This window comes from Rana temporaria, chromosome 1 (assembly GCF_905171775.1).
Source record: "Rana temporaria chromosome 1, aRanTem1.1, whole genome shotgun sequence".
NCBI classification, from domain to species: Eukaryota; Metazoa; Chordata; class Amphibia; order Anura; family Ranidae; genus Rana; species Rana temporaria.
In genome coordinates, this window is record NC_053489.1 from 549952632 (window position 1) to 549964787 (window position 12156).

Here is a 12156-nt window from a genome sequence, read left to right on the forward strand (position 1 = left end):
AGTTATTTCTGCCCCAAACAATTTTGGCTTATTGCTCCTTTAAATGTCTGTCTTTCCTGAATATGCCACTGCTGTCCCAAGTTCGAAGCATACCTACACGCTTGTCGTTCAAACGTCTTTCTTACGCAACCCGGTCGTATGGACGCTACATGTGTTCGAGCCTTATATACACTCCGCACACGACATCCGCCCATGCTTACAAAAAATTGATGTTTCCCCCCCGCCCCTTATCTTCCGTCGCAAAAACGACAAGGAGGAATTGGCAGCAGATCATGTTGGGTCAGTTCCTAGGAAACAGATGACCAGTTGTGTCGAATTAATAAGCCAGATCTCATCCTCATTTGTGTATGAAACGTTAGTTAGAGAAAAGCACTCCGATATAGTTTGGTCAAGACATAAAAGCGACCATTTGCATCATGTTTAAACCGACTTGTTTTTAGAAGACATCCTGATGAGAACCGAGATTGCCCACACAACAGTAGTTGGATCAAAATGCATAATCAAAGCGTTGTTTACGTACGACGGCACTATAGCGGACCATTACCTTAAAATTTCAAACTAGCTATGTTTTAATTTATGAACCTAAGATGTAGGCCACAAAATCATTCAATCAAGAATAACATGTAAAATGTAGTTACATACCGGTCTTTGACCCGATCGTTATCTCCGCCGTCTTCCACAAACTGTGAACGCCCCTTTTACTCACGTGGTAGCCCTTTATACACGCGCATGTGGGACTTTACGCACGTCTCCCCGCCCCTGACGTTCATGGTGTCGTATTTTCCCCGCCCCTTTTCCATCTTTTTTTTGTTGGAAGCACATGGAGAATATGGCAGCACGGCGAATCCGTTTTAAGGCCTCCAACATGACCTTTGAGGAAATGGTGGAGATGGTCCTCATCCTCAAAGCAGAGGACTACGATGGGAGGCATGGGCCATATAAGTACCCTAATAAGGTCAAGGCCCAAATAATGGAGAAGGTGAGGAGGAGTCTCCATCAGAAATTTGGGGTGAAAAGGTCCAAGGAACAGATCCGGAAAAGGTGGTGTGACCTTAAAAAACGTGAGCCGGAACAAATGAAGAGGATCAGGAGAGTGATTAGAAGAAGTAAGTTTGTTATATATTTTGTAAGATTTGTTCCGCGCCATGTGTTTTTTATTTCAGGTTGTACTGTATTATTTTTTTATGCACAAGAATTTATCGTCAAAATGGACGTCCATTCGGAACGACAAAATATTGTGTTTAAAATCCTACAAATTATGACATTTTTCTAAAATTGTGGTGAGATCAATCGTGAAAATTATGTAGATGTGCTATTAAAACCACAAAACTTTTTGAAAAAATTAAATATACAGTAAAAGGAGAGTCTGCTCAGCAGTCGGTGACACATGTGGACTCATTTGCATAATTGTTGTCCCCTTTAATAACCCATTTTGGGGTTCACACAGAGGTGAGGTGATCCAGTGTATACTTGGTTGGCTTACATGTTTAAAAGTAGACCAAAGCTCAAAGATTTGTCATGATCTTTGTGAATGCCTTCAATCCTGTGTTTTGCCCTGAGGGGTTTTTCAAAACATCAATAGTCCCAGAAATTGTATAAAGTGAATCATATTCCTCTTTCAGGCCTATAAGCTATAAAAATCCTGTGTCCATTTTCTTCATTCTCGTAGGGCGTCATGAAGCTTCAACACGGGAGCAAGAAGTCCAGCAAGCCACACCCCCGAGGGATGGTGATGATGCGCAGCCTGCCACCACATCAGGTAAAGTAACATATAACTAACCCAGCTTCAGGTAATGTAGATGTAGGCCTGCCTAATTTTTAAAAATTGTTTTGTCCCACATTTCAGGATCAGGTGGTGGCTTGGACAGGCATACTAAACAGATGGTGATCTCAGAAATATGGGCCTGCAGAGAAGAGGTGGAGGAGATACATCTGGCCAACAGAAAAATTAACGAAAGAACAAGGAGGGTGGAAAATAAATTAAAAAATTTACTAGATGTTTTGGGGAGAGTCTGAATCAGAAAAAAAAAAAAAATTTTTTAAAATACCAGATTTTGCTGTTTATTTAATTAAAAAAAAACAAAAAAATAATATAACCAGATTTGACAGTTTCTTTAATAAAAAAAAAACAAAAAAATAATATAACCAGATTTTAGACTTTATTTAATAAAAAAAAAAAAAAAAATAATATAACCAGATTTTAGACTTTATTTAATAAAAAAAAAATAATATAACCAGATTTTAGACTTTATTTAATTAAAAAAAAACAAAAAAATAATATAACCAGATTTGACAGTTTCTTTAATAAAAAAAAAATACAAAAAAATAAAATAACCAGATTTTAATGTTTATTAAGATAAAAAAGACCAAAAAAATTACAAAAATAAATGTATATTGTATGAGAAAAAAGACCAGAAAAAATACAAAAATGATTGTATATTGTATGAGAAAAATGACCAAAAAAAAATACAAAAATGATTGTATATTGTATGAGAAAAATGACCAAAAAAAATACAAAAATGATTGTATATTGTATGAGAAAAAAGACCAGAAAAAATACAAAAATGATTGTATATTGTATGAGAAAAATGACCAAAAAAAATACAAAAATGATTGTATATTGTATGAGAAAAATGACCAAAAAAAATACAAAAATGATTGTATATTGTATGAGAAAAAAGACCAGAAAAAATAAAAAAATGATTGTATATTGTATGAGAAAAATGACCAAAAAAAATACAAAAATGATTGTATATTGTATGAGAAAAATGACCAAAAAAATACAAAAATGATTGTATATTGTATGAGAAAAATATAAAAAAAAAATTTGTAGGGTATTTTGGAAAAAAAACCAAAAAAACAATTAGGAAAATAAAGAGCTTTTGAACATCAAAAAAGTGTGTGGTGTTTTTCCTAAAATACGTTAAATTTTCTATGTGTTTGGTTTGGGGGTCACCTGGGAAATGTTTGCTAGTTGATAATGAAAATACACTTAGTTACACTTAGTAAAGAACTCCAAACAACACAAGCAAGACATAACAAGTTTATAAAAAAGATTATGATTTATTTTGGTGAAAGCTAAAATTATGGCAAATTTGCTTGAGATGGTATTGCCCCCCTACCCATGAAATAGTCCATGTATTTGTCCCGGACTTCACGGGCACTCTGGGGGGGCAGTCCTGTGTGGCCAGCTTCAAGGCCCGCCAAAGTTTCTGATGGAGCCAAAAGTTGTGCCTCAGGCCCAACCAGGGCCATATAATTTGGAGATTGTCTCCGCAAAAAATTATGGAGAATGCAGCATGCAAAAATAATAGTATTCCACTTATATTCCGCCATGTGGAGAGAGGTGAGGAAAAGGCGGAACCGGCTGGCCATGATGCCGAAAGCGTTCTCAACCACTCTACGTGCTCGGCCCAGCCGGAAATTAAAGACACTCCTCTCTGGGGTGAGGGTGCGCTGAGGGTATGGCCTCATAAGATGGGGTCCCAGGGCAAACGCTTCATCAGCCAGGAAAACAAATGGCAGGCCTTCTACATTCTGGTCATCCGGTGGCAATGACAGATCATCATCCTGAAGGCGAAGCGCAAACTCCGTCTGCCTGAAGGCTCCCCCATCCGATATCCGTCCATTCATCCCGACATCCACAAAAAGGAATTCATACTGTGCTGACACCACCGCCATCAGCACAATACTGTTGAACCCCTTATAATTAAAGAACTGGGATCCTGAACGGGGTGGAGGCACGATGCGGACGTGCTTCCCGTCGATGGCTCCCCCGCAGTTGGGGAAGTTCCATCGGGTCTGGAAGTCCAAAGCCACAGACTGCCACTCCTGTGGTGTGGACGGAAGCTGGGGAAGAAAAAATGCAAAAATTAGCCACATAACCTTGCAAGCAGATTATACAAAGACATTATAAGCATTCTAACATTTCTGGGAACTAGCATATTATATCTAAATATATTTAGACAATTAACACATTAAACACCCCCTCTGATGGGCCAGTGCCCAAGTTTGGGGGAGGGCTAGATGAGTTTGGGAGTACTAAAAAAATTAAAAATTATGATTATTGGTGAACATAGACTTTACAACACATTTTGGAGGGGAGGGCTAGATGAGTTTGGGAGTACTAAAAAAATATAATTTGGATTATTGGTGAACATAGACTTTACAACACATTTTGGAGGGGGGGGACATTACAATGGATATAACACAATACATTGGGAAGTGACTAGACTAGGTAGGTTGGGGCCCAGGATAGCATGCTGGGGAGGTAAGTGATGGGAAATATGCATGTAGGCCAAAAAAGGGGCATCAAAGTTTACAGCATGCATGGGGGCAAAGGGGACATTCACAGCATATTCCAGACATGGTAATTAGGGAAGGAGGAGATAACTACAAGACATTAGCATACATTATAGACATAAAATGTGATATTAAAGGAGAAAACTTACCCTCATATATTCCTCCTGCAGAACCTGGATGATGGCAGAGCAGGTGTCAGGAATGATGAGGCCCAGAGCCTGGGGGGAGATGCCCGTCGAGAACTTTAAGTCCTGAAGGCTTCTCCCAGTTGCCAGATAACGGAGGGTGGCAACTAGCCTCTGCTCAGCACTGATGGCTTCCCGCATAACGGTGTCCTGCCTGGTAATATAGGGGGACACCAAAGCCAACAGGTGCTGAAAGACGGGATCAGACATCCTCAGGAAATTCCTGTAATCAACAGGATTATTTTCCTGAAGCTCCCGCAGCAAAGGCATGTGAGAGAATTGGTTCCTACGGAGCAACCAATTCTTGGTCCATGAACGCGTCCTCCTCCTGTTCATGAACTCCTCATCGTCTAGGTCATAAACAAACAGACCTATACACAGAAGATGCTTAGCACTAAGTCGGCGACGACTAGGTGCCTGCAACATGGCTACAAGGCTAGTTACGAACGACAAATCAGAATTGCACTAAACAGACCGCAGTGAAGAACAGCAAGACCTATGAAGAACGACCCTGACAATGAAAAACGCGGGGACAGGACCGCAATGTAAAACAATACGACCTGACCGCACGTCTCGATTGCCTAGATACGACCCCCACAAGTACAAACTGAACGGCAGAGATCAATCTGAAAGCACAAAGACTGAAAAGCACGAATCGTCACTCACCAAACTTTTACTAACACGCGTAAACACGGAATCAGCAAAAGGAGCCCCAAGGGTGGCGCCAACAAAATCAAACCTCCCCTTTATAGTCGCGTCATACGTCGTGAGCGTCATCGCGCCGGAGAACGACCAGATTTTGGTATGTTACGTGTGTACGCAAAGCAAGCCTGCCGAGCTTCTCGACAAGTTCAACAAGGAACTCGACGAGGAACTCGACGGGCTTGGCACGTCGAGTTTCTCTGTCGTGTGTACGAGGCCTAAGGAGAACATAGAGGCTTTGGCCGAGTAGGCAGAGGGAAATTATATGCAGCATGAATCTCTGAAAAGACTGCAGGTGCAATCAGAACCTGTAGGGCTATTGATAGCTTCTCCTCGTTAGGCTGCAGCTCCTGTCTCCTGTCCTCTGACAGTGAACCTTCATCCCCAGCTCTTCTAATCCCTTTGTTTAAGGATTAAAGCAGGAAAAGGGACACACCCTGCGTTTTTTTTTTTTTTTTTGCTTCTTGTGAGGATGCTGCGAACATAGCAGTTAACCTCTTGTAGAACAACAAATGTGATGCAAAAAACAAAACACATGCAGAGTGGCTGCAATGTTGGGGGAGGCTGCATTGATTGCCTGACAGGTCTGATGGCTCAATCTGTGAGCTGTCTCTACAGGGGAGAATAAGGGGCCACCAGGTTCAGGTGGCGATTCCTTTTTATATTTCTACCCCTGACCTTATTCAATGGGGAGACCAAAGTCCTAAGCTAAAAGCAGAGGAGCTAAACCCAGGTGCATCAACAGCTGAACATAGTCTGGCAGCAACAATGCCTGCTAATCTGCACAGCTAGATGCGGAGTAGGCGTCTTAGATGAATCTGTATCCAACTCACACAAGGTGCTTGCGTTTGTGTCCCCCTAGCTTTACAGAGCTCTGACGTCTGGGCCTTTTTGAAGAGCCCTCTCTGCGACTGCACTGAGCCGGTGAGCACATGCGACATGGTAGAGCCTGAAGCTGAGGAAGTGGGACACACAATAGACCAGCTAACACTTAAGCTTCCGTCTTTGGAAAGCATGGTAAGCAAAAACATCAGGCATGTCTTTTACTGCCCATAGTAGTGGAAAAACAGATAAGACTTGCAGCTACTCATGGAAGACAATGCTTTGCATAGGATTAAGGGCATTTTTTTTTTTTTTTTTTATGTACCAGCCCCTTCAAGGGGAGATATATGGGTACTACAGCCATCCTGTCTGAACAGACATAGTGGCCCAGGCTACATGCCGGCTAGGGGAGGTATATGGGTGCCCTGAGCCATCCCGTCTCAAAAGACATCGTGGTTTACATTGCCCATGCATAAAAACATAATATAGGCGAGACCCATAGTCCCCTACAGAAGACCTACTGTCGAACCAAGTCCCGTAGGTCCCTCTCTTACCTTTCCACGCTGCAGGGTATTGCCAAGCAAGAGGCCCAATCTTCCCCCTTCACCGTGGGTATAGTCCTAGACCTTCAGGGACCGGGGTCCATGGCAGGAACACCACACCCCTGGACCTATATAGCACCCTGGCAGCAGAAAAAACATTTGGTCCTTAGAAGGCACAAAGTTCTGGAACCCAGGATCCAGCCCTCCGCAGAGAGGCATTATAGGCTAAACCTCGTTCTTCGTACCGAGGCCCGGGTACCGTCCACTTTGGCTATGAAGCACCTTGGACGGATCCGGATTTATGGAGGCTTTTTACATCCAGCATGGATCCCTCCAGTGGAGCTCCTAAGAGCACATGTTAACTCGTGACCAACACCTTAGACACTGATGAAAAAACTGAGGTACTCCCAGTAAGGGAGGGGTTATATAGGGAGGGAACTTCCTGTTTAATTGATTACACCAGTGTCCATCACCTGAAGGTAGACTCTATAACCCACATGTAATGGCTATGCAGCTCTGTGTCCCGTGATGTACGATAAAGAAAAATATTTTTGGATACTCAACAATGTGTGGCTTCTTATTATATCAATGCTGCCTAAAAGAACAAATCTAGATTTGTGGTGTTTACTTTGACAATGATGAGTATTTAGTACAGGAAAATAAACATGACACTATGATAACGTAGGAGAAAGCTAGAATGAACTCAAATTAGAAAAGAATCAAACAAAGAAAAGTACTAGAACAGGGGCAGAAAAATTGGGCCTTAGGCACTGGTGGCGGTGTCACAACACTGCAACCCCTCACAGATAATGTAATTGGAGCTCAGCAAAGAACCACATGCAAAGTATTGCATCAAAAATTGTTATTAGACACCCCTGTCAAACAGGGGCAGAAAAATTGGGCCTTAGGCACAACACAACACTGCAACCCCTCACAGATACTGTAATTGGAGCGCAGCAAAGAGCCACATGCAAAGTATTGCATCAAAAATTGTTATTAGACGCCCCTGTTAAACAAGGTCAGAAAAATTGGGCCTTAGGCACTGGTGGCAGAGCCCAGAAACAAAAATGTTCTTACTAGCTATCAGCAAGATCAGTGAGGAGGAAAAGGATATTCAGTCAGCAGCATAACAGGACAGTCACTCAGCATCAGCATAGGCAGTCTTCAAGGGATCTGTCATTTCAAAAAAATTATTCAGTTACATCGGCATCAGGTGCTTGGTAGCTGGTGTTGATCCAAGCCTGATTCATTTTTATGAAGGTCAGTTGATCGACGGAGTCGGTGGAGAGGCGCAGATCACCCTGTGATCGGTCACAAAGCCTCCAGCAGCACTGAATGTGCGTTCTGAAAGAACGCTGGATGCAGGGCAAGCCAGTAGCTCAATTGCGTACTGTGCAAGCTCTGGCCAGTGATCCATCCTCAAGACCCAGTAAGCCAGAGGATTTTCGGAGGGGAAGGTGTCCAAGTCTGATCTTGCCCCTAGGTATTCATGCACCATGTAAACCAAACGCTGGTGATGGTTGCTGAAACTGGTCATACCTTGGGGCTGCGGACTAAAAAATTGTCTGAACGCACCGGTCAGACGGCCACTCGTTCTGTGACTGACCGAAAGCCTCAGCAACACGTTGTCCAGGAACAGGATTTGGTAATCCCCCAGGTTCTGGGAACGCGTTGCACAGACCCTTCTGCAAGGCCTCCCGAAGATGTTTCATTTCTGCTCCCTCTGCGATGGCAAGATAAGCTCCGCAACCTTACTCTTGTAACGTGGATCAAGGAGAGTTGCCAGCCAGTAATGATCCCTCTCCTTGATACCACAAACACAAGGATCCTTACGCAGGCTTTGCAGGATCAGGAAGGCCACGCAGCGTAGGTTTGCTGAGGCATTCGGGGCACAGTCTTCTGGGTCACTGAGGACGACAGAATCCGCAGCCACCTCATCCCAGCCACGTAAAAGTCCACGGGTTCCTTGGGACTGTAAGTGATCCCTTGAAGACTGCTGCTGCTGAGTGCTAGGCTCCACCTCCATGCTGCTGATACAATCATCCTCCTCCTCCTCCTCCACCTTGTCCTCCTCGTCCTCTAGGCGGGCATGCAGGACCACTGTCTGGATAAAGGGGGCCTTGAGAGGTAAGGAAGTCCTCCTCTTCCTCCCTCTGTTCTGCCTCAAGGGCCCTGTCCATTATTCCATGTAGCGTGTGCTCCAACAGGTGAATAAGAGGGACAGTCTCACTGATGCATGCACTGTCACTGCTCGCCATCCTCGTGGCCTCCTCAAATGGTTACAGGACAGTGCATGCATCCCTGATCAAGGCCCACTGGCGTGGGGGAAAAAACCAAGCTCCCCTGACACAGTTCTGCTGCCATATTGGCACAGGTACTCATTGATGGCCCTCTGCTGCGTGTGCAGCCGCTGCAACATGGCCAATGTAGAGTTCCATCTGGTGGGCATGTCACAAATTAGGCGGTTCTTGGGCAGGTTGTATTCCCTTTGGAGGTCTGTCAGCCGAGCAGTGGCATTGTATGACCTTCGGAAATGCACACAGACTTTCCTGGCCTGCTTCAGGACATCCTGTAAGCCCGGGTACCTGCCCAAGAACCGCTGCACCACCAAATTCAGAACATGAGCAAAACAAGGCACATGGGTCAGTTTCCCCTTCGCAGAGCAGAGAGGAGGTTGGTGCCATTGTCGCTAACCACCTCTGAGCCCCTGTAGAGCTGACAGAACCTCTGCCCCAGTGTGGCTCCTGTCTCTCAAACACACCAGCTCTAGGACCGCATGGCATCTCTTTGCCTGCATTGCTGCGTAGCCCCTCGTACGCCTACGGAGCACGGCTGGTTCAGAGGAAACATCAGCACAGGAAGAGGCCACAGAGGAAGAAGAAGAGGAGGGGTGGAGGAGAGAGGTGTGTCACAACCAGTAGTAGTGTTTTGGAGGCGTGTTGGCGGAACAACCTCCAACACTACTGTACATTGCCCTGCGTCCTTCCCAGCTGCCAGCAGAGTCCCCCAATGCGCCGTGAAAGAGAAGTAACATCCCTGTCCATGCCTGCTAGACCATGAGTCAGCGGTAAGATGCACCTTACCACTGACCGCCCTGTCCAGCGAGGCATGGACATTGCCTTCCACATGCTGGTAGAGAGCGGGAATCGCCTTCCGTGAGAAAAAGTGGCGTTTGGGTACTTGCCACTGAGGTACCGCACATTCCACAAACTCACGGAAGGGGGCAGAATCTACCAACTGAAAAGGTAGCAGTTGAAGTGCTAGCAATTTTGCTAAGCTAGAATTCAACCGCTGGGCATGTGGATGGCTGGGAGAGTACTTATTTCGGCGCTGCAGCAGCTGGGGCAGGGAAATTTGTCTGCTACCATCCGTAGATTTCCTGCATGTACTACTAGGTTGTGACACACCTATTTATACACCTTCAGTCCTATCAGTGCAGGCTTCAGAGAGGACTGAGGGTCTAGTGGGGTTGGAGGTCCCAGCTGATGAGGGGCAAGGGGAGGTGCACTTTGTTTTTTGGTGTGGGTCTTTCAGGTATGCTTGCCAACGAACTGCATGGCAGGTCGACATATGTCTGGTCAAGCATGTGGTGCCCAAGCGGGTGATGTTTTGGCCACGCGAGATACTCTTGAGACATTTGTTGCAAATAGCAATGGTGCGATCTGATGCACATGTCTCAAAAAAGGCCCACACCAAAGAACTTTTGCAGCACCGATGAGACACAGCAGCGCCCTGCACAGGCATAGCTCTGCGATGTAATGCAGTTGGTGTGCTGCCCTTAAGCTGGCCCCTGGAGGGCATCCTGCCTCTTTGGAGATGTGCCTGTGCCTCTTCCTCCTCTCTCCTATCAGGCACCCACGTAGAGTCAGTGACCTCATCATCCCCTCCCTCCTCATCACTGTCGAAAACCTGACAGTATGCTGCAGCTGGGGGAACATGACTGCCAGATTGCTGTCCCTCTCGGGCACCCGCTCTCTCTGGGCTCACACCAATGCCTTCCTCTATCTGTGTTCCGTCATCGGAGCCTTCAAAACGCTGCACATCTTCGTGCAGCATGTACCCAACACTGGCCCAGATTCAGGTAGATTCGCGCAATATTTGCGTGGGCAAAGAGCAAAAAATTTTCTCTGCGCCCACGCAAATATTGCGCTTTGCCCGCGATTCACGGAGCAATTGCTCCGTAAATTGCGCGGGCGCTATGCTAATTAGCCCTGCGTAAGGGCGCCTAATGTAAATGATCCCGCCGGGGGCGGGAATCATTTAAATTAGGCGCGCTCCCGCGCCGAGCGAACAGCGCATGCTCCGTCGGGAAACTTTCCCGACGTGCATTGCGGCAAATGACGTCGCAAGGACGTCATTTGCTTCTAAGTGAACGTGAATGGCGTCCAGCGCCATTCACGGTTCACTTACGTAAACTACGTAAAATTTGAACGTCGCGAGCGGGAAGCGCAGCTATACTTTAGCATTGGTTGCGCCTGCTATTAGCAGGAGCAGCCTTATGCTAAAGTCGCCGTACGGTTGCGCGGGCGCAAGTGCTTCTTGAATCTGGGCCACTGTGTTGAAACCTATGGTTGCGCGGGCGCAAGTGCTTCTTGAATCTGGGCCACTGTGTTGAAACAGTTCGGGGGACTCCTCAGGAGGACATGGTGGGACTAGGGAAGGATTGTGTGATGCCATTGTGCAGAGGGAAGAGGACGCCTTGGCAGCTGCTTTGCCAGACAAACTAAGCTCAGCCTGGGTGAGAGAGGATGTGGAGGATGAGGACGGCTTGGTCATCCACTCTACTAATTTCTCTGCATGTTGAGGCTCAACACGGCCAGCTCCCGAAAAGAAGGATGAGCGTGTCAGATGGCCACGTGCTGAAGAGGATGCACTGTGTCCACCACCAGCGTTGCCTCTAGATGCAGAGCCTGCTTGCCCTCGTGACTCTCTGCCTCTCGTTGTTGTCCTTCCAGACATTGTAATGGCCGGCACAGGACAAAATCAGAAATAAACAGCACACGTGCACTAACAGCAACTGCGTTTATGTGCAAATAAATAGCACACGTGCAGTAACAGCTAATGCGTTTATGTGCAATTAAATAGCACATGTGCACTAACAGCAACTGCGTTTATGTTCAATTAAATAGCCCACGTGCACTAACAGCAACTGCGTTTATGTGCAAATAAATAGCACACGTGCACTAACAGCAACTGCGTTTATGTGCAAATAAATAGCACACGTGCAGTAAGAGCGACTGCGTTTATGGGCAAAAAAACAGCAAACGTGCAGTAAGAGCGACTGCGTTTAAGGGCAAAAAAACAGCAAACGTGCAGTAAGAGCGACTGCGTTTATGGGCAAAAAAACAGCACACGTGCAGTAAGAGCAAATGCGTTTATGTGCAAATAAATAGCACACGTGCAGTAAGAGCGACTGCGTTTATGGGCAAAAAAACAGCAAACGTGCAGTAAGAGCGACTGCGTTTATGGGCAAAAAAACAGCACACGTGCAGTAAGAGCAAATGCGTTTATGTGCAATTATATAGCCCACTTGCAGTAACAGCAACTGCGTTTATGTGCAATTAAATAGCCCACGTGCAGTAACAGCAACTGCGTTTATGTGC